The 24,135-nt window shown below is 42.6% G+C and overlaps 1 protein-coding gene across 4 annotated transcripts in view; it reads right to left on the reverse strand.

The window, feature by feature from the left end:
- Window positions 1-21,338, reverse strand: part of PRR5 (proline rich 5) — an 85,323-nt gene extending 63,985 nt beyond the window's left edge. The window contains exons 1-2 of one of the 4 annotated variants that reach the window (XM_085049769.1): window positions 21,098-21,338; window positions 20,656-20,757 (exon numbers count right to left, since the gene is read on the reverse strand). The gene's annotated coding sequence lies outside the window, so the exon portion shown is untranslated. The remainder of the gene's footprint in view (window positions 1-20,655; window positions 20,758-21,097) is intronic. The other 3 variants (XM_085049770.1, XM_085049768.1, XM_085049771.1) reach the window with 3 other exon arrangements.
- Window positions 21,339-24,135: the final 2,797 nt, after the last annotated feature.

Here is a 24,135-nt window from a genome sequence, read left to right on the forward strand (position 1 = left end):
AGGTTATTTCTACCTGTGAGGCAGAGGAGGAAGAAAATGGTGTGTGGTTACTGATGCTGTTTGGGAATTTGTTCAAAACCAAAATGTTATTCCTGGCAGAGATAATAGTTGTCCAAATGTTAGAGAGTATTCAAAAATAAAGGGCAAACCACAGGATCACTCCTCACTAGCACATTACAAATAATATAACTGCCCTCCTTTTCTAAGTGACCGTATTTTGAAATTAATTTATGTGGGTGAAAATTATTTCACAGCATGAACTTGATGAGTGAAGGGTATACCTGTTCTCCTCAGTACTGATCATGAGAGCTGCTGTAAATCGGTATTTCAGTGTAGCTGACAAGAGTTGCCCCACTTATCATCATTATTGCTCAGCCAGCTACAGCCTGAGAAATTGGTCATACAGACTCCAATTTCAGCTGTCACTGTGGATGTCTTTCAATTCGGGCATGAGTGGCAAATAAGCCCTATCATTTCAGTGACTGCACTCGATGAAGGTGCAAGCCAAGAATCAAAGCTCTGGCTGCAAATGGTGATTGCAATTAAACTCCAATCAGCCTGGCAGGCTGATGTGTTTGCGGTCTGTTGTGTTAAAACCCACCGTGGCTCTATTACAGCCCTTTTCCTACTGAAAAATTTTAATTTGGGGCTGCAATGACAGGGCAGTGTATTGATGGCTGGGGACTGAAACAGCCTTGGTCACTACTTAGAAAATTTTGCCAGCTCAGCTCAATCAACCACAAGCATGGAAAAACGTGCATGGGAAGAGTGAAGTGAAAAGACATCAATATAAAATGCACCATCTGTAGTCTTGGCTTTATTCTTCAAGTTACACTCATGTAGATTTTCCTTCGGGCTAGCTGAGCTTTATTTCAATGGCCTTTTATGCTCCTGGGGTTCACCTCCCCTGCCATTTAACTAATCAGCCTACAACTGGTACCAACAAAAAGAACCATACGATTCAGCCTATGCTTGGCTTCCCAAGCATCATGTTTCACTCTTCTTTCAAACCTGAAGAAGTCAAAAGACTTTTTATTTGTTTTATCAGAGATAAAAAGATGACAGTATGTCTTCTGAGCTTTACATCCCAGATCCTTCTCCTTCAAAACAATACTTCACTTTAATGGAATAAAACTTTTTACTGTAAATTCAAATTATAACTAAAGGATGGATTCTGATGAGTTCCAGCTAGAGAAGAAGATAGAAAAGCCCCTATTGTATTTGCCTGGGGCAACACTGTACCTCAGACAAATAATTAGATTGTTTTTAAGGCTGACTTCTCATAGCTGATTTTTTTTTTTTTTTTGCTGACAGCACGTTTCTGTTGCATGTAATGCTGACTTTCTTTTCTGATGCACTAGTGACACTTTATCTGCTTTTATATCTCTGAGGACATAACCTAATGAAGATTGAAACCTAAAGGAAATAATTCTTCTGAAAATCCTTGGTGCTACTCTTGAACAAAGCCAGATGAAAAAGTTATAGAAAGCTCTGCATTAAAAAGTGTCAAATTTAACTCTGGAGACAAAGAGAAAGCTAGAACATACTAAAAATGAAAATGTAAGGGTCTGATTCGAGGATTAACATGGTCTAAAAGCATCAAAATATGCCCCTCAGATTACGACTTTTTCAATATTCTAAGCTCCTACTTAAAACCACTCTTCACACTCACAGCTCCAGAAATTCGTATTTACAATCCCTCTCACTCTTCACTTCCCATAGATTGACTCTTAGACGAGAAGACTAATTGATTGCAGGGGCAGTGATGCACAGATTGCTGCCAGCTGGTTACACAGGTGAGGGTGGTGATGTTCCACTTTGCAGAGCACCTAGTGAACCACATTTCACAGCACCCCAAAGTTTAATTCATGTTCAGCTAAGTGAAAATACCTCGCAAGCAAAGCTTCCAAATGCAATCACTGCCAGCATTTTCACGCTGCAAGCACGCTATGAATTTAATCCTGGAGGTAGAACAGTAACACATTTTTCAAGGGGTGAAACACAATTTAACAAAACAGATTTAAAAAAAAATCATGATGGCAATGTTCCTCAAATTCATAAATGTCTCTATAGACTCAGATTTTTAAATCTTTCTGCACTGCCTTAGCTCTGCCTTAATGAAAATCATACAAAAAGATTGAACAATTTCAGCAGGAAAAGACTAGAAAGTCCTATTCATAGTGTGCACAATTTGAAGTTAAATTCACCTTTGATCTATTAGTGCCTTGGTTTACAGGCTGCCCATTTACAACTCTCACATGAAAGTCAACACCCCACAGTGATTTCAACAAAACATTAAAGCTTCAGGTTAACTCAAGGAGAAGAGTTCTTGGATGGGTGAGCACAGCTTAATAAGACACTGAAAGTTCCCTTTGAACGTTCCATGGGCTCTTTCAGGACAAAACAGAAAGGTCTCTCCTTTGCATCCATTATAGCACTTGAACTCCTGAATTTTTGAAGCACCATTTGAAAGGTTTTACTGCTAGAGGATGCAGTCAGTGTAAACGAGGTCATTTTGTAAGAACTTCATGTGAGAACCCACTGGGGTCTGCCAGTTCAGTCACTTTAGGAATCTTGCAGGAGATTTCAACTGCTTTACCTCTGAATTTGAAAAGTGAACAAACCCAGGCAGGATTTTTTGCACAGCAGCCTAGGACTACCTCTGCAGCAACATTTGTCTGCCCACGACCAAAAAAAAAAAAAAGGAAAAAAAAAAAAAAAAAAATAAAAAAAAAAAAAAAAAGCATTCCACTTCATCTGCCTTTGCTTTTGACTGAAATGCCAACATTTTTTATTGGCCTCCTTCCTCATTCCCAAGAACTGTGGGAGGTGGTAAAACAAAAAGGGAACATGTCAATTTGTGCTCCTATTTATAAGCAATTTCTGTATGGTGGGGATGTCCTGCCCAGAGTTATCCTCACCCATTGTGCCCAGTGCTCAGCCTGTCTGCACAGGTGCCAGACCACATATGGAAAACATATTCAGAACAAAGCTTCCTATTAAGAACAACAGCAACCCTTTAAGGAGATTAAGACAGTGATGGATCCTGGGTAACTTGGACGCACAGCCAGCTTAGAGAAAAAAATGTCACCCTTCTCATCCAAGCCACCACTCCTGGCATGGCCAGCAAGCAGTGAGCAAGCTTTGGAAGGAGCATCAGGAGAGGAGGAGAGGCATCTAACACCAGAGCAGAGCCAAGAGTGACTTCCAATGCAGCAGGAATTTATAGTCTGCATGGCAAAAAGGAATTACGAAGTCACAACCCACAAACCCCCCTTGACAACGTTATCTGTCTCTTTTCACGCTTCTGTAGACTTTGCTGAACGTGCTCTAAGGAACACCAAGGTTATCACGGGCATCTCTACTCAAACCACCAGGCTTCTGGCACAGCACCTTTCAGGAATACACCTCTCACATCCGTCTATTTTTAGAGCAGAGCTGGGTTTACTTATTTCCATGGTGGAGATCACAGACCCTGACGACGGCCTGTTACAAGAGATGCTCACAAGGCCCCCAGTTGCAAACAAAAACTGTGAGTGGATGGCAAGGATTGGGCAACAGGAATGGGAAACATTGTAATTCTCCATTTCCAGGGCCACTGCAAACACAGGGAAACTCAAGAAAAAAGAAAAGGAAAAACAAAAATAGTTCAATCCTTACATGGATAGTACTCTACCATCACGAATCCTAAAAACAGAAGTAATTGTCACTTGCATTTAACAGTATGAAGGAAAAAGGAAAAAAATTAATAAGAATATTAAGTAGGCAGTTCATCCTAAACTCATTACAGATCGCTTCCAAATCTGCAAAGAGAAATTTAAGAAATTATGCCACTACCAACCCTTCCGCCCCTTCTCCTGCCCTACCAAAGCAAGGATGGTCGAGAGGCTGTGTTTTAGTGTTGCTGTGTAAATCCAGCGGTGAGAAAGATTCTCTGAGCTTTTGCCCCCCTTCCACCAGCACAGGCGCCTGTCTGTGGCTTCCAGGGCTGAAGGCTGAACTCTTAATTCAAATTCAAATTGTAGGTAACAGCTCTGGCCTGATGGCTTATCAGCTAAGCATGCATTTGAAACCAGCACAGAAACCACTGAATCATCCCATGAAGGACCTTCACCTTGGAGGGGGCTTTGGGGGTCTCCAAAGACCACCAGGATATACAGAGAATGCATGGTACATATGCTAATGATATTAATGACTTCCGAGAAATTATTTGTATAACCACTCCTATCCTGAAGAATGTAATTAATATTCATGATTTTACCTATAACACTGTGTCTTTGGGGTACTGAGGTATGTGTGTTTGGTAGAAACAATTCCCCACACATCCGGTGCACCGAATAAAGCAAATACCCTCTTCTCTGACTTGGTCTCTGAAGTGTCTCTGAGCTCGATTGGGGCGAATCAGAGGTGTCAGCTCTGCTGCCAAGGAAGGTGAGGCTTCGGTGAAGCTGCCAGATGCAATACTGAGATACTTTCTATTCCAGCAACCTTGCAGATTTTGAAGAAAGGCAGCAAATAGCTGGAGGCAGCAACTTCTAATATTTCCTCTGACATTTCTACCACATTCTCAGACTCGGATTCTGACTCTGCATGAGATGGCAGCTGCCTAGTCAAAAGCTTCCCCAGGAAACCCAGAAATATGAGAACACAGCCTGCATCTGCTGCCATTCTCAGAGTACACACTGCTGCCTGAACCCCTTGAGAATAACAGGAGAAAAGGATATACAGGAAGCTTTTGCCTCCTCTCCAGTGAGGATGATAAGCCTGCACATCAGGGGACAAATTACTGTGGGAGGAGACAGAGAAGGTCTCTCATCTCCTAGTTGACAAAGTCTAGGGAGATGTGAGTATAGGGCTTGGACTTACACAGACGTTGGCAAGTTCAGGGCTCCATTGATCCTCCATAACTGAAATAAGCCAGAGGCTGGATAAGCCATGCACCAAAGTTGGGACTTGGTGTGTTGGAGGCAGTATGTAGGGAAAGGTTTAATTACAGGGCTATCACAAAAAGCACTTGGATTCAACTCAGCTATCTTTTTGTGCTCCTGCCATCACTGATTTATAGCCATAAACTGCAAATATACATGATGTAAAAACTGCCATCCCATCATGACCTGTCTGAACAGTTATGAGAGACACCTTGATCCCCTAAATTGTATTCAGATTTTCAGTAATGACTCAGCTGCCATGCTATTCTCAGAGATGGTCCTTCAGGCTCAAGAAAGTACACTGGCCAGTTACGCATCTCTGGAAAATCTCCATTATCACTAGTAACACCAGGAGAGGGGTATCAAAAATTGTGTTCTGCTGGATTTTTTCTTTTTATATTGAGTACACAAGATATTCTTCTGCTGATGTCAACAGTACTGGATCAGAACCCAGGTTGTCATGAGCACCTCAAAGAGCCTGTGGCTCTGGGAGAGGAGAGGTAAACTCCACATTCTTTGCACTGGGTGAACCTCCCAGACACCTCTTGAGTGCCCAGCTGAGACTTCAACAAACATATTTACAGCCATTCACAAAAGCACACTACACCTTTGGAATTTTTGTTTAGTTTTGTGTCTGTTACCTTGTAGTTCATGCTTGCCTGTTTTCCACATCACTTGACGCAAACGTTTTCTTCCCAAATAAAAGGAAGGCATTGACCACATATCCCTGGAGCTGTGACTGTCAGAAACTGTGCAGCCCTGGGTAGCAGATGGATCCTGAGGTAATGAAGCATTTAAACGCATCCTTAACTAATTTTAAGCACAGTAGTCCCACTATAACTTCAACTGGCCATTCCCCTCTGTTTCTAGATAACCTTTTAATGTTCCAAAATTGACTGTGCTGCAAGGATATGGGATTTGATCCAGAAAAAGCATGTGTGCTGAAATAATGTTTGGCTCCCAAATTCTAAGAAAGTGTCTGAAAAGAAGTGCAAAATGAGAGGGAGGGGATTCTTAAGGTTTTTGAGCAGCTGGAAACTTTGCCTCAGGGTAGATTTTGTGACCAAGCTATTTAGTAGTATGATTCTTCAGCGATTTGTGTTCACAATACAAGTCATTTGCCCATCTGCACTGGGTGGAGAGACAGCAACCTGTCAATGGCAGAGCAGCTGCACCACTCCAACCAGACAGATGGCGAGGATGCAGCTCAATTCTTTCCTCCCTTTATTCCCCTTCTATCATCTTCTCCAACCCTCTGCCCCTGCAATTCTTTTGGAGGGGGGAAGGAGAACTACTTGGACCACAGTGTGCTTAAAGAGCAAATTGTATTTTCCTTCTAATTACTTCCTGAGTCTCTGTAGTAGCAATCTGTCCTCACCCCAGACAGAAAGCAACTGCTGTGGCACAGCTGGTCTGGCATCAGCAGCTCTGGCAGATGAATAGAGGGCAGGTGTGATGTCGATTTTGTTCACCAGGCTGCAAAGAAATCAAGGAAGAAAACTCTGCCTGTAGCAGAGAGGAGTGTGATTTGGAAGCTGTTTCTGCACAATGGCTAGTGTTTTAATCAGAGGAAAGCCTAATGGACAAGTCCACTAATTCTTGGATCATGCCAGCTGGCACCGGGCACTTATCAGAGGACTGAAGGAGGCTCTCGGATCCTCACTGGCATCCAGCTGCCATGGTTGTGGACATACAAACACGAATGCCTCAGGATCATATTGAGGGCAAGACTAGTACTAGATGAATGAAAGATAAATAGCCTTACCTTATTACAAAAGGTAATAAAAAGAATCCAAATTCATCAAAATAAAGAATAACCTAAGGCATCTTCCCCATTCTCCTTCATTTGGCAAAAGTAACAAGTCATCTTGGACCACCCAATGGGTTGCCAACCTGGCTGAAGTTCTACACAACTTCAAGCTTTTTAAAATAAAACCCTTTTCAGTCTGGGTGGTGGTGTATTTTGCTTGCCTATTTTCATCTGCCAGGTTGGCCTCAGAGACATTCACTGTCATGTTGTCATCCTATTAAAATTTCCAAGACCACTGAAATTGTCAAACACAAATAGATGCATGAGTTTGTTTCCAGCAAAGGAAGAGTTATGACCTCCTTAGAGAACACAGGCCTCCTGCTACCAACATGACACTCTGTAAGCTTTGGGAGCCTGTACGAAGGCACATAGACAAAAAAGACACTCAGCCCCAAGCATCAGCCTCTCACCAGGCAAAACAGAGGAAAAGAGCTGATAAAAAACAATGCTGAGCAATTTAAAGGTGAACATTTTGCAGACTAATACATTATCCAAGCTCACAGGAATCCTCCACCTCTGCCAGAACAGTTAAATGGATTTGCCTAAACCAGTCTAAGCTTCCGCTTGGACACTTTCAACCCGAGCAAATGGATCCCTTAGTGGGTGCAAGCAGGAGGGTTAAAGCAGTCACCAGCCCAAGGATCCCTCCTGCCTGGGCAGAAGAGGAGCAGCCATAGCAGAACTACGACAGCCACCCTCACTAAAGCATATCCCATCCACAGGTTAACCTGAGCTTTCTCAGTTTATTTCAACTGGTTCTGTTCTGCAAAGCAGACATATGCAAGACTAACTGCTGGCCAAGGGGCACTACCAAACAGCCAAGGCAAATGGGCCTCTCCATATCTTAAATGGAAAAAGGAGCTTGCAAAGTCGATGGCAGTGCAGCACCCTTGCTGTGCTTTATTTGAATCATCCATCAAAAGTCTCAATGCAATTTTCTGATGGGGCAAGAAGAACACAAACCTATGAGCTTTTTAAACACTAGCCCACAGCCCTGTTGTAAGCAGGTGACAACCCTGTGCGAGTAGCAGGAGTCATTTAAAACCTGAACAAAACTGCTTCTTCAATAAAAGATGATACAGTTAAAGAGTTTTCAAGCTTCCACGCAAACAGAGGAAACACTGGAGATCCAATATCACAAGTAACTGAAAAGCAACATGATTTAGATTTTAGATCCAGTGGCACAACCCAACCAGAAGATCTCGCTGCATATGAAACCAAACACTGGAAAATCTTATGAAATTACAATAGCAAAACTTAGGTGATAACTGAAGAGGAGGAAGAATCTGGGTATCAAGGCACACTGTGGAGCTTATTCAATCTGTGATGGTGGACAATACCAACCATTAAGAGCTCTAACCTCCACCAAATGCTACCACCCAACCTCTGCTGAATCAGAAAGCACTGCTCTCCACTCCTTCCCAGCAGGTCAGAGAGCAATGCTGGGAAGCTGCTAAGGGTCCAGGCAAAGAAAACTAAGAGGGGAAAACCCCCAAGAACTAACCCCAAACCTGAAAGACACCAAGACCCTGCACAAGCCTAAGCATCATTTCTTAGACTTTTAATTCAGGGAAAACTCTCTCTAAGCTTCAAGGGCAATTACACCTCAATAAAAATTAACTGCAAGTCAGGCAATTTTCCCCCAAGCTTTATTGAGCAGGCTCCTAAGCATTTACAAAACATCACGAAAGTAGCTGTATTGAAAGATTTAGAATTCTTATTTCTTGGGATTTGGGGGTTTTTTTGCATTATTCTCAAACTGTGGAACCTCAGTCACACACTCACAGACCAAAATCTGGCAGAGGTAGGTGCTGTGGGAAGGCAGGACAAAAAAAAGATTAATTTAGCATGAAGCAAAAAGAGAAGCACATGCTCTCCCAGGGTACGTTCTAGGCACAATCATTTATGGGTTACTAAAGAACAGTGAAAGCGTTTCCACAAAATCTCACAGTAGCAAGCCAGATAACTCAAAAACAAACCTAAAAAATTCCTATTTCCATTCATTTTCAAACAATGAGGGAGAAAAAGGCATTCCAAGATGTCAAAAAAGGCTGGTAGACTCCCATTTATGCTACACTGAGTCAGCATCTCACTGAATACCAAAGACCTCCTTGAGATAATAAGGCAGCAGTTCCCAAGGAAAGATGGTCCAGATCCTTGGCACTACATTCTCCATAGAGAGAGTGATAATTGCAAATGTAACTCGTGTCAAGCAACAAGTTGTTTTAGATGTGGATGTGATGAGGGCATGATAGCCCTAGACACAATTGGCAAGGGGAACTGCAGTAAGGAGTGGGGTTATCCTTATAAGAAATAAACCGAGACAAAGAGACGATTTTCTTGCAAGGCATGGAAAGATACCAGCCTCAAATATATGTACCACGGATGCCACATTAAATATTTCCAACTACAAATGTCATCAAATGTTACATAGGTTATTTCTAATCACAAATGTTGTAAAAGTATTAAAAAAAAAAGAAAAGAAAAAGAAAAAATTAAATGAAGTATCTGTAGTTGAGTTATAGAAATTGTGCTATAACTGCTTTTTTAGTCCACCTGTCTTTTTTTTTTCCCTAGCTTTTGCTTGCTCTGTAGTTTTTAGAACCCCTGATAACAGCAAAGACACAAACGCAGAAGGAACATCGCCTTTACGACCCCCAGGAACAGACCCCAGCAACAGCAAACACAAGCGCAGAAAGACAGAGCATGACATAAAACTCAGGAATTCAGAGGAGTGGGATTTCTGAGAAACGAAACTAAAAAATGTATAAAAAGGAGGCATTTTAAATCAAAGGTGTGCTTTTGTCTGTGGAGCCAAGAGTCCCAGGCACACCCAGCACTGCTTTGCTTATTGCCTCCAGCCTTATATTCTAAATTCTGTATTTTAATAATCATTGCTATTCTGTAATCTGCTTTATATAAAATTTTGCTACTAAATTTTCTATTGACCCGTTTTCATTTTTAACACAGAGTCAACATAAAAAATTTGTTCCCTGCCTCAAAATTCATTCTGAAGCCTCGGAAGAAGCTGAAAGACTACTGTGAATACTGTATGACTGCTACAAAACCCTGGGGTTTCTTCCCATTTGTTTACTCTATATACACACTGGAAATACCCTGATTTTGCAGAAATATTCAAGGGATGATGTTTGGTAGCTCTCATCTGCTAATTAAAGGGCAGGAGACGAAAGACAGTCTTTCTAAAAAGTTACATTTCATGGCAGTGATGCTCAAGAAAATGGAAAAGAATAACAAAACAAACAAAAGGAGCCCTCAAAAATGAAAGACAAAATCAAAGCCAAGTAAACACTCCCTCCCCTCAGCTCTCCAAGTCCATTTTCTTCAGGGATGGAGCAGTCTGTAGGCAGCCCTTCAAGAGCTGATTTAATATGCTGACTTTCTAAGGTGGTGGGATTTGACCAGACATCTTCAAGTTTTGCTAAAGGAAAAAATGCAAGAGCCTCTCTTGCCCTGCCTGTCCTATTAGTCACAGAAACAGGCTGGGATGGATCTGGCTTGATATTAAAAAAAACCCAACAGAATTAAAGCAGGATGTAAGTGCACTTTATTTGCCTTCATAGTCATCTTCAAGCCTTGAAAACTTGGGTCAATCCCTCTTAAATATATTTGCCTCTAATTTTTACCAAATTTGACTTCCACCTTGAGACAAGGCTGAGAAAAAGGAGGCAGATAAAGGCTGGAAGAGAATGTGAAATCACCTGGAAAATGAGAGATTAACACAGATGCCTTTCTGTTCATGGAAAACATACAAAGAAATGTAACAGCAGAGACACTGGCAGGGAGCTATGAGGGCACAGCTAACAGCAGGCTGCAGGAGGCAGTAGCAAACATACCGAAGGGAGTCAGGGATTTTTGAGTCAGTAAAAAGCTCTGCTTGTTTCTATTCGAGAATAAATATCCTCTGTGGAACCAGAGGACCTCCAGGCTTGGTATTCCCGTAAGAGGAAGGCTCTTCCCCCAAGATGGCATTAGCGAGACTGGCTTGAGGCCCAAACACAAAGGCATTTTGGTGGCTGAACCAGAATTAACTGAAACAAAGATGAGAATTCTGATCTCCAGCAAAGGTGGTGGGTTGAACAGGTGAGTTTTTAAACTGCTTTAGCTTCAGGGTGACTTCAAAAGACCCAGGTTTTCTTGGGAATTCCTTGTGTCCTTCTTTCCTGCTGCCACTGTCCTCCACTGCACAACCTTGCTGGGACAAGACACAAGGTCACAGCTGCATCCAGCTGTGCAATGCCAATATCCATCTTCCACTAAGGCACCAGAGAGCTGCACTGCACTTCTTTTAGGTGAGGTACAGCAGGGCTGGCCAGTCTGCATTCTTCCCTAAGTTATGCCATGCATAAAGGACATAGCAAATATTTCCCTTGTTTTACTTCTGGTTTGCAATATTTTCTCTTATATTTAGTAGAAAGTAAAAGCTTCCCATGTGACCTCCATATGACATAGTTTTATCTTTCAGGCTGTTGCACAGTTCCATTCATTAAAGTGGGCAACAGACAAACATAACACCAGAGAGTCATAGGTTTATTGTAGTAATTTACAGTTCTTACATAGAAGAAACTGAAACATAATCAGAGAGGGTGGGGAGGAAGGAGGGATGGGGAAGCATGACAGTGGTGGTTGTCAGTGCCGAGATGTGGTTGTCAATGCTGCAGGATTCAGCTACAGCACAAGATAGCACTGTTGGCATGACAGAGCTCCAAGGAGGAGGGTACATGGCACTGCTGTACCATGCTCAATGCTGAACCCAATGCTGAATAATCAACATCTTTAGCCATTCTAAATGTACAGGCATCACTCAACTTCTCCACACTCATTGATTTCTTACCCAAGCGCTCTTCCAGAATTCACCCAAGTCTGCAACAGGACAGTGCAAGCCCCAGGCCATCACACCCCCTCAGCAGCTACAAAGCAAGGCCTGAGAACCGTGATCTTATTGGCATCGGGACTGGAGTCACCATTCCCAGACATCTGTCATCACACAAAAAGCCACAATCCATTTAACTTCCTCACAGTAAGCCAAAACCAGCATAAATTAAGAACAAAACTGAATGTTGGTCTGAACTGGATCCAGTTGGTCTGAACTGGATCTGCAGCACTCACATGCTAAAGATTTCTGTTCCCAAGGTAGGAAGATAAGGGCTTTGCTGTAGTCAGCAAAAGAAAGTGTTTTTAAAGCCTCATCAAAGCAAGTCTCTCTTCAAATATCAGCTTCAAATATCCCCTGTGACTTTGCACATCTGACCAAGAGTACCATTTTCCAGCATTTTATTCCAGCACAGAATACTGTGCTGCTCAGTGGTGTGAACTGTCTTCAAATTCCACTAAATCCACTGATTTTTCCTGTTATCAGCTTAATAAGTCTGCTCCACTGCTGTCTCATTTGTAGAGAGGCAGGCAGGAGATTGTGCATCACAGCAGATGCCAAGTCTAAAACAAAAAAGCAAAGTGGTAGGGGGGTAACCAAAGCAAAGACTTTTATTTGCTTATATCTGGGATCTTTGAATGTATGCATAGAGCTCTGCGGCCAGCCAAAGCAGTAGCAATGACTAAGCTCCCCCATGCCCCTCCAAGAGGTCTCCTAATCACTGTGGCCATTCCAAACCACAACCCACCTCCAGACTTTATATGGGATCCCATAAGGAGTTGGGTCATACCCAAAGATCAAACGACTGCCCCAAGTTATGTATATATTGCTCAGTAGTGCTGGTGAATAAAAAAAACATTCAGAGCTCTTCTGGGCTCCACCAGATGTATCTCACCAGGTTTTTCAAAGCTCAGGTGGATCGAGTAGGAATCCCAATAGATGTGGCAGCTGTTCCACTGGCCTTCATGACTGTGCAGCATTCTCTGCATTCCCTATAACAGCACGAAGCAAAGACCATCCAAGGGTATGTCCCACAGTTTAAAACTGCATCCAACCCTCCCAGCAACTGATGGCATCACCGCACAGAGGCCATCCAGGGTCTGGCTGGACATGTCTTCTCCTGGCTCAAAAGAATGCAAGCCCTATGTACTTTTTCCACTAGCTGAGTCAATACAAGAAGTACATCATCTAGACACCCAATGTGTCTTTCTGGGAGTCATATTCCACTTAGTTCCCCAAACTAGGTTACACCAGGCTTTAGGGAGGACACGCTGCACACCCAGCAGAGAGGTGGCCACTGGTTTAAGAGCAGTGGCTCAGCTATCATGCTCAATCTGTAAATACCGTGTGTCTGCAAGTTTATCCATGTACATCTGTGTACATATAAACACCTGCATGGAAAACCAAATGAAAACAAGGAATGCTTAGGAAAGAGCCTAGCTCATTTAACTGCCCTGTGACATCCACAAGCTCTGCCTCTGAACCCCTGCTGCCCCCAAAATTACACTCCAGGCTGAAGTCTTCAAAGGGTTTAGAATGCTCCAAACACAGGAGTTTGTGTTCAGCAGTGCAATGATTTGCAATTCAAGTGTGCTTTTATCATTCTTCTTGCCATCACAGATTTTAGGACAAGAAAGGAACCTTTCTAGTTTGACCATCTGTTGGGGAAGGCAGGACACCCTCCTTCACAGGATTACGTGATATTAAAGTATCTTCATTTTTTGAAGTGCTTTTCTTCTCCTGTTGTTTAACACTGAATGGAGAAGCTGTTGAAAGAAGGCAAGCAAACAAGGATAATAGGAGGGACACATTCCTCCCAAGCATTTATCAGCCCATTTGCTTGAATGAGAGCAAAAGCAAGGCAAAGAGAGGAAAGAGCATCACGTTTTTGCCTAAGCACGCAGATGATAGGTCGTCTTTAAAAACCTACATTCTTGCAGCTTCCAACAAGCACAAGGATTTTTTCATCAACAGTGGCACTCAGTTTTAATTATTTTGTTCCCTAAACTGAAGATTTACTTTAGAAATGCTGCTGAAGTGGCAACTGAGCGTCTGTAGAGGTCTGAGTAAGAGTAGAGGCAGGTAAGAGGAGTCTCCCTCATTTAGCCGTAAAAAGGATGTATTAATGTGCAAGGCAGGGACTGCACTTTGCTTTGTTTATACTCTGCCTAGCGCAGGGTGGTCTTAGTGCCTCAACCCAGGGGTTTAAAGGCAGAAAAAAAAATCACCAATAAACAATAGATAGTAAGGCAGATAAATGAGGAACTGGAACTATTTGTTAAATAAGCCTGTCAAAGGCTAACAGAATTAGCATCTACGGGACTTTACATATGCTACAAAATAAATACAAAGGCCAGAATTAAAATGTGAATGATCAAGAAACCTTCATGGGAATTCAGGAAAGACCTCGATGTATTCAGAGGGAAATAACAGCTCTGCAATTCAGTTACATCTCTCATTAAACATTGTGAAAAACTCCATGAATTTACATCAGCTAATAAATATTCTTTTGCATACTCTTTTCCCAGCAAAAAAAAAATAAAAAGAGATGATGCCAGGAGTGTATTTCCAATGTTAAAACTTGACCCTAAAAACAGAAAAAGAAAGAATTTACTGTACATGAGTACAATAAGCTAAGCATAAACCTTGCATCTTATTCATGGCTGGGATCATTCTTCAAATCAAATATTCAGGTAAAAAATTCAGGTAACAAAGTATACACATGGGGAAAATTTACCTTTTAACCTGGATTAATATTTTCTGTCTGTTTAACTGCAGACAATTCTGGTAGTCATACAAGAACACACTTAAGGCTGAGTATCTCCAGGAAATAGCTTAATAATGATAAATGAACAAAAGCCATGCAGAATAAAATAGAAAATTGACTCACACTGGAATTATACATCACAGAATTAATTTGAGAAGCATTGCTGTAATGCCACATTTGATCCATGCAAGCAAATCTCACTAATTTGGGTCAACATCTGGCTTCTTATCTGAACTTTCCAAGCTGCTTCTCAGTTATACAAAACAGGCTTGGATATTTTATAAGAACAAAGTCTCTCTCAAATTTTTCAATGCTTTCTGTCTTCAGGGACAGAAAGTACCACAAGAATGTATTTTCCTGGCACTGTGAACTGGACTGATTCAGACTTCACTGACAGGATACACTACAGGATAATTTATAATTTACAGGAACTTTATTTAGGAGTAGTGGTGCCAATCCAAACCAATCATCTGTTACATCTGATAACCTGCTGACAGCAGCCTTTGCCTAGTCCTCCATGGCAAAAATGAAAATAAAACAATAAAAAAACAAAAACAAAAGCAAAAACAAAACACCACAAAACCCAGCAAAACAAACAAGCAAAACCATCCCAACAAAGTCATGGTAACCATCAGTGCAGTTAGTCAGTAGCACACCAAGACTGCACAAAATTCTTAGGGTCCGTATTTTAAAAACTAATCGATACTATAAACTCAAGTCATACCTATGTAAACAACAGTGGGTATTCCTTTCAAAGGGAAATTTGGATGTGAAATTTATTTACCTGTTGGAATCATTGATAATCACCAAATCCAGTCAGTTTGCTGGTATTTCTCTGGATTAGGATATACCAGATAAACAAAGGAAAATAAGTGACCTTCCACTCTTCCTGGAGAGAGCCTCAGCAGAGTATTTTACAGAAAGTAAAGTTAATATAGTGGTGAAAGGAAAACCAACAGTACTGGCTTTTGGACGGGCTGGATGAGCACATCCAAGCTGGGTTAACACAGTTTCTGGAAGTCACTTAACTTCTTTCAGCTTTCTGATTTCCTTTGTAGCCAAGACAGTGAAATGTCACAGCTTCTTTTCTTCTAAATCTCCACTACAAATGGATGATGCAGGAAGTGAAAACCTTATACCAAGTCACCAGATGAGGAAATTTTGTGACTCAAGTTACACTTAATTAAAAGAAGCTTATCCTTAAACCAGCATTGTAAATGCTTGTCCATGTTTTCCCTGCCTGCTTTCCAATAAACAGTTCATGCTGAAGACAGACAAACTGGCTCCAATTTTTAAAGCAGCCACTATGAATCTGAATAAACATGCTCCTCCCCATCTAGAGATGGCAACAACATACCATCTTGAAGCCCTTGTAACTCCACCTGTTCTGCAGGAAGAGCATGTCTAATTTATATAAACTCTAATTTATTGTGGGATACAAGAAATTTAGTGGAGGAAAGATTGCCTGTTACAACATCAAACTACCCAGGAGACATAGGTAATCATACATCATTCTTCTCAGTGATCTGATCAGACTTTTCATGAACTGACCTACCTCGTATCTGAAGAGAGGAACAGAACAGTATCACTAGTGTGCACCAACACCATAAAACCCAGAGTTGTACAGCCCTCTGAAATGGCTCTTCACATTTCAGCAGGAACAGAGTTGTGCCTATTACTGGGCTCAGCAGAGGCAACTACTGTCCAGGACTACCCATTAATGTCTTTTTGCCAATAATGGCTGAAACTCAAAGCAGGAAAACACTCCAAGCCTGTTGCTTTTCAGCTTTTCTTTAAGAGGAGAATTCAGCATGGGTCCAAGGACACAAATTAACAAAGTCAGTGCAAACCCAGTAATATTTCTAGCCCAGCCTGCTGTGCTCACCACTGGAGCATCTTCCATCACTTGCCTCCTCCCATATTCCCTCACTGCATGATCACAACAGCATTCAAGATGCTCCAGCATTTATTTTACAGAATAACAGCATGCATGTCAGCTGTCAGCAAATTCTCATGTATTTCCTGGATCAGAGGCTAAAGATGTTGTAAGATCTATTAATTCATCTGTACGAATCCAAACTACCAGGGAATGACTGCCCTTCCAGCAGACTACAGCGGGGGGCTGAGCAGCAGAGAGACTCCCAGCAGAGGAGCTGACCTGGCAGACTGAAGAGCTTTGTTTCCAAAACCTCCACTCTAATCCCCAGGCACAGCTTAGCCAGGGAAGATGTGACTCCGAGTCACCAGCCCGGCAGAACATTTTCCCCAGCTCTATGTGAGCACTACACAACACCAAACAATGCTACCACCATTTTTCATGGAAGATTATTTAGCTTTGTTGCAAGCGCTTTTCTTGATGTTCAAGTCACCTTCTCTTTTGCGGCCCATTATGTCTAATCACACCCTCTTGCAAAGGCTAAGCGATTATCTCTCTTCAGTAATCACACCTGAAATCAATGGGGTCTTTGCCTTAGATAATCTATATTAAGCATTTTTAGTAATTTCTCAGAAATCAGTCCCTGTGCTCTCCTCTTTTCCCTCCTCTCCTTTTTTTGTCAGCTCTTTTCCTTCCCTCAGAAACTTTCCAAGGGCAAGTGCCCTACATTTACGCCAGGGAGCCAAATGCATCCACACTGCATGTGTAAAGCCTGTTATTCTTCCATTCATAACTGGGATATCACAGACCACTGTGCTATCTCATACAACTGCTGCACTGCAGCAGCCACGGCCGAGCATGGGCTGTGGCTAGCACAGGTCTTTCCCATGAGAACATTCTCCTGTGTTTTATAAACAAAGATAAAGTTTGGATGTTGTTGTTACAGTGTCTCGAGATTTGGACAGTTCAGGCCTGGCCAATCAGGCCTAGGGGGAGGTTTCTGACTGACCAATCTGGGTGACCTCTGAAAAGTCTATATATATGTTGGATTCAAAATAATAAAGCGCCTTTTCTATGCCACGCTGAGAATCTGGGTTTTCCTTCTCTGCTAGCAGCTCAACAGCGACAATGGGCCATTGATTTGTTCTAGCCCTATGATTGCAGGTGCTCTTTCACACCCAATACACACATTAACCTATCACTCATTTTCTTCTCCCTTTCCAACCTTCAGCCTCCTCAGATTGTTCTGCATCGTTGGTCTGTCTGCACAGGGACAGTTTGTTGCCAGTAACTGCAGGTACCCAAGTCTGACACATGAAAAGGTAAAACCCACCGAACTCTTCTGAAGCCTTTCATGGTGCCTTTCACGTTCCTTCCCTGGGAGAAGGGGCTTCTACACCATACTACCCCTGAGCAGAAACATGGTTTTGAAACAGGAAATGCATCACCACTTTACCCAAAAGAGCTGCTGCTTTGTCTGCTTGCATAAACAACATAAAGGTACCCCTGTGGGGACACTCAATATCGTTGGGATCACAACTGTGCCCCAAACCAATCAGCAGCCTCCCAAGCAGACTGAATTTCAGCCTCAGTGACACAAAGGATTATATCGTGCTATCCGACGGGCAGAAAGGGACTTGGGCTTTACAGTTTCTGTGAGTTTTCAAGCAGTTGCGGGATAATGTGACAAAGTAAATGTCTTTCAAGTGAAAATATCTCAGAATAAAATTGACATCCCATTTGTTTGCAGAACCAGTCTTAGTTTCGGATCCATGATCATTAAAGAAAAACGATCTTCAACTAAATTGTCTGGGCAGAGGAATGCCCAGCACCACTGTGTGGCATTTTCAGTTAGCTGTCAGGTTTCATTTAGCATTCTGCACTGCTACTACAGCTTGGTTCGCCTCGAAATTTTAAATGCAAATGTATTTCCAGGATGGCATGAGAGAATATCAGAATTTTACCTCACAACAGCTCCTCGCTCAGTTCCATTCATCTCCCTTTTCCTCGTTCCCATATACAACAGATTCCTCATTCCCATATACAGCAGATTTGCTGCAACTAAAAAATAAGGCTAAAACAAGAAAATCTTCACCTACTATTTCTTCCTAATGAAAGACTTTCCCTCACCTCTTCTGTTTAAACAAACCTAAATCACAGCTTGAAAAATGCTTTAAAATCGCACAGGGCTCCAACTTGAGACACAGAGCAGGCAAGGAATTTCTTTAATAGCAGAGAATAACAGCACTTAATTCAAATCATCCATACATTATTTTCCATCTTCCAAGGGTTAAATATGCACTAGATAATTAATCACTTTTTTAGCCACACCTCAAACTCACCGGTTTTATCCTAATAAACTGGGAGAAAGCAAACACCTCAGAGAGGATGCACTGCTGGACAAGCATTTGTCATTTTCTTCTCTTCTTTGTGCTCAGTGATAATGAGTCCTGGACCACAGATGTAGGCAGATAATCACCAGCTCTCATAATTCAACAGTTCCTTGAGAGGCTGTGACAGGGCTATTGGAGAGGCAAATTTTTCACTGACCTTTTTATGAAGGCATTTATTGAGCAGTGACATTGAACGCTTCAAACAGTTTTAAATGATCAGCGCCAGACCTAATAGTTCTCCCCTGGTGCAATGATGCTGTTGTCCACGTGTGAGACCAGCCTCTCATGTAAACTGAGGCACAACCTCAACACAACTCAGCAGGTTGTGCTGAGCTACATGGGATCAGAACACATTCTAGAAATTGCAGTGCCTTTATGGTGCAGCAAAACAAACTCCAATTTTCCCTTAAAAGAACTGCTTTTTGATTCACATTTGTGATTTATTATCAAACATGCACACAAGAGTGATACTTAAAGGAAAATAAAGAAGTAGGCCAGGTCAGCAAGCATGAATGATTTGAGTCTCCAGTTCTGGACCAGTCTACCTTGCTGAAGTTAATATCCATATTTAACTCTACCGCTGAAAGAGGAAATACTATTTTTAGCCTATTTTAACCTATTTTGTTCAGAGATTAAGTGCCACATACAGTTCTATTACCATATTAACAGGGCTATTCATCAATTCCGGTGGCTTCTACATTACAAAAAAACAAAGTAATTTTACTGGCGTGCCTTATTATGGCTAGATTTTACAACTGTAATTCTATCTGTTATAAAAATTAAAACGAAGTGCCTCCAGAATGGAAGTGTTAGGAGTTATGACTGCAATCCAAGGATCAGATTTTTTTTAAGTGCTCACGGTATGATTCTTTTATGCACTGAAGATTGAGAATTTGGCTTACATAGACACATTTCCCTCATTGTCCCCCAAAGCACTCTGGATGCAAAAGTTTAAAAACTGAAAAGAAAGACCTGAAAATCTAGAAATTAACTCTGGAGCCTAAATACAAGCTAGGAGTGTTCAAAATTTGGCTCTGTCTTGGGTGATGCATTAGTACGTCTTGAAAGTCCTCTTACACTCTCTCTGCTCTGAAATGTCTTTTTTACTGTGTTCCACTGGGATTATGTCTTAATTCCATATTCTTTCCAGAGTTTTCCCTTAATTACATTATTAATAGGAAACAGAGTGACGAAGCATTGAGTTACTTAATCAATTATATATATTACATGTATATTAAATCCCTGTCAATACATGTTTCATAGTAAGCTACGTATCACTACTCTACCACAAAGGAACTAGATTTACACACTGTATTCATCTGACTCCCAGAACGAAGTTTTACCTTTGCTTTGGCTACAGCAGAAGTCATGGACAAAGAACAGTTTTGCCAGGCAGTACCACAGCTCTACATTCTAGACATTCTACATGTACTAGAGTACAGGTGGGTCCATTATTCTATAGCTGGTGAACTATTCCTTTAATTAAAGTTGTAAGAAAGCCGCCTAATCATCACCTAATAGTCATCTTTCCCTAAAAGCTAACAGGTGCAAGAGATGGAAGAAATGACAAGTATTTATTTTAAATGAAGCATCAAAATCTAGCTTTAGACCTATCTTTTCATTATTCATCAATGCGCTATTAAACGCAAAACCTGATTGTTTCCTGCAATTTACCATGACACGCTTACAAGTATACTAGCTGGAAACTATAAGCATTAGGAAAGCTAACCAATTTCCTTTAACCTTTTTTAAAGGCTGCTCTCCCTTGTTGCTTCTGCAATATCAAAACACAGGCACACATCCAGCTTAATGCATTCCTAAAGGACATGAAGACACCCAGCCTTTACCAACGATCACTTACGAGCTGCCAAAATTAACAGCGACGGCACACACACACTGAAAGGGACAAGCCCCTCTCCTGCAGGAGTCATCGGAGACTGTGCACTTCAGGATGGAAACATGCAAAATCATTCTGCAAAAAATGTTTTACCCATGCACGGAGGTCTTATTTGCGTGAATAAAGCTTACAGCAGTCAGCCCAAAGGAACCACATTTACAGCCAATTCCAGTTACCTAAGATCGCTATTCCAGACTGGAAGAGAAGGAGAGCAGTGTCGGCACAAACGCTGAATATTCACGCAGGGAGTAAAACCTGCGAGCCCGAGCTCAAGCATTCCCAGAGCCCATCCGAACGACTGCCAGGGCTTGTCTCACCGCAGCTCATGGCCATAAACAAAGCCAGCAGCCTTCCCGCGCCCACTGCTCTCACCGAGAGTCCCCGACCTTCCGCCGCCGCCCGGGCCGGGGTGCTCGTTGCCGCGGCCGGGCACAGACCTACTGTCCCTTCGCCCAGCTCTCCGGGGCGACCCCCCGGCTGACAGACACGGCGGCGGCATCGCCCGGTTACCCCGGAACGCACGACCCCCACTTACCGCGCACGACCCCGGACGGAGCCTCCGAGGGACAAGCTGGAGGCGAGGCCCGGCCCGGTGCGGCTCAGGGCTGCTAAGAGGCCGCTAACGCTCCCCGACCTCCACCCGGGGCAGCGGCCGGTGTACAACGCGCGGCCGCGGCAGCCACGCCGGCGGGGCGGGATCGGGCGGGCCGGGGGACGGCCCCGCGACGCCGGGAGGGGCAGCAGGGAGGAGCCCGGCTATAAACGAGCACCGCAGAATGGCCAGACCCACCCAACGCTGGCCCGGCGGGGCCGTCCGTGATGTAGCCGGCCCGGAGCGCATCGCGGCGGGTCCAGTGCCACGGCCGGCCGGGCGCCGCTGGGCTCTTCGTGTAGCTCCCCGGTTTGTCCTGCGGAACAAGCCCGGCAAATCGGCCCCTTCTCTGCTCCTGCCACAGAGAAACAAGGGAGTAGCGGCCAGGCAGCCACACTGACACTTCGTGCTTACGAGAGAGGTGCAGGTGGAGGCAGCAGCACAATTCACGCGTGTCAAGGAGAAATGATGCTGCTCCAAGTGCTCCATTGCTGGAGGAGCTGGAAGGCAACTGGGAAGCATCACACCTTCTTACATTGGCATACAGACCCGGGTGTGCAGCGGTGCCGGCGAGGGTTTTGCTGGAGGTGCAGCGTGGAGCTGGCTGGAGTCTCCTTCATGGACCCTGTATCAGCCAAAACCGGTGGTTTTGCCAGGGCTGGAAAGGGTAGTTTTGATCTGAGTTATGGGATTTTAGGTACACCCTGCAGGGATTTAAACAAAAGGAAATTCTATAAAATCAATTCCACCTTGAGTTTCAGCTACATCAAATCATCGCTTAGTTAGGGTATCTGGCAGGCCCTGCTTTGATACCTACTTCAGCTGTCCTGCTTGAGGGAATGACAGTGCCAAGAAGCAAGTTCAAATGATGGCTGTGTTTGCGTGTTAATGCCACTGTATCACATCACAGCACCATAGGTTTCAACCTACGTGGTCTTACGGACTGCTCATGCTTCACAGTCTTCCACTTCCAGTGGAAGCTGGACATCACCACTTACTGTAACGATTTGATCCAGTTTGCATTTGAACTAGAATGACTTTAAATGATGACAGTATATGAAGGAATCTTTTAGAGGAGAATGATCATACAAAAGAGTCCCCCTTGGCAATGTTCACGCAAATTGTTACACTTTAAAAGCAATTGTTGACTATTTCCTGACTGCAAAGAAAACAGCAGCAGTGTATATATGAGTTGTCATTGGGTCATTTTCATATGTACCAGCTAAATTCATTATGTCTTTCATGATTAAATGGTGAAACAACCAAGTTCATGTAACTCATGTAAGCTATAAAGCTACAATCCAGCATAAAAATAAGCCATGATTTTTCATTGTCTTAAGTGACCCAGAAATCTGAGAAAGACAACTTTGCCCTTTTAAATCTTCAGTGGAGGAATGAGAGGAATTTCTCTGGTTGCTCTTGTCCCTGAATGCAAGGAAGAGTTAATCTTAGGATTGGGGAGCAGTTTCTTCTCCAAATCTGGCTTTTTTTTTTTTTTTTCAAACAGTAGGTACCTAGGACAAACTGAAGCCCATGGAAGAGACATCTTTACCACTGTCTATTTTCTTTTAAGTTGTCTCTGTTTTATAAAATCTAAACCAAATGGTTAAAACACAATTATGTATCATGCAAAGGAACCTGAGTTGTGTCATTGATCCAAGTGTTACGGAATCACTATTGGGCCATACATTTTTGGTAGGAGCGATAAATGAATTTGTTGTCAGAAGCCCCAAATACATTCACATATTTATTCAACAAAACAAAAATGCACAGGTTACATTCTCTCTGGAAGTTTTCAAAAAGCTTTGCTTTAAAAAACTACAAGTAAACAAAAACCCAAGAGAAATTGGTATTTACAATTTACTTTAGTGATGACTACCAGGATCATAGCTAGAGCTGAATGACCTCTGTACCTCTCCGCAACTCAGCTGGCTTCCATCGAAACTCTCATGGGCACTAAACTTCTGTTAGGCACTTCATATGGAATCAGAGCCTCACTTTGCTGGATTAGTTTGTAATTATGCTAGGTGAAATACCACCTTGATATGGTATCTTGGTGTGTGAAATATTTCGTTTTGACAGCAGGAAAAAACACCAAAAAATTCAAATAAAACTTGGTGCCAGACAGAGTCACATCAGCCAGAATACTTTACTAACAGCCAAATGAATCCAGCTGCATTAGAAAAAACCCATCACTAGCAACAACTTCCTACTTGTATCTAATCTGCATACTGACTTTTCTTGCTAGTGTAAGTGCAAGAGATGATGAGCAGAGTTTAAAACAGTAGAGCTACTCTGGAAACAGTTCTAACATGGAGAAAATAGTTCAGAGAAAGCATCTGCTGATTTTTTTTTTCTCCCTGTCAGTTCCACACAGATATAAGAGCATCAGGAAGCAGTCTAGGAGGGCTGTAACTGTACTCAGCCCCAGTGCCCAGGACAGCAAAACTGCCTGGTGGAGAGTTATCTGTACACAGGAACCAAGCATTAATTCTTCCCATGCCAACAGTGTTAATCACCAGGGCAGCCTGAGTGGCAGTAGTAAAGGCCAAGGTGACCGGTGAGAACTCAGAAGTGAGAACTGTGGAAGGCATGCTGCACTGGGCTGCCAAGCTCCAAGGCAGCTCTTCAAGAAACATGGTCATCTATGTTGGAGACCTTGGTGCTCATATTCTCAGGCTGCCAAAGAGACAGGAGATTGGTAAAGTTAATTTTAGACAAACATTTCCTGGTATCTCATATGCTGAGGTGTACATTTTTCAGATGTCTCAGCTATGGCAGCAGAAAGAGTTTGTAGATCTTTGGGAAATGAAGAGTGATAGCTGGTAGCACATTTTTGTGTCCTCAGCAGTTCCCAATTATCAAACCAAAGGCAAACCTCTTGTCTCCTGAAATAAAAACTGCATAATGAAATTATGGATGGAAGGAAATTCACACCAGAACAAGCACAGGAAACCTCAGAGCTGCAGAAAGGATGAGTT

Source organism: Lichenostomus cassidix, chromosome 1Ab, assembly GCF_008360975.1.
Source record: "Lichenostomus cassidix isolate B80296 chromosome 1Ab, HeHo_3.0, whole genome shotgun sequence".
Lineage (NCBI taxonomy): Eukaryota > Metazoa > Chordata > Aves > Passeriformes > Meliphagidae > Lichenostomus > Lichenostomus cassidix.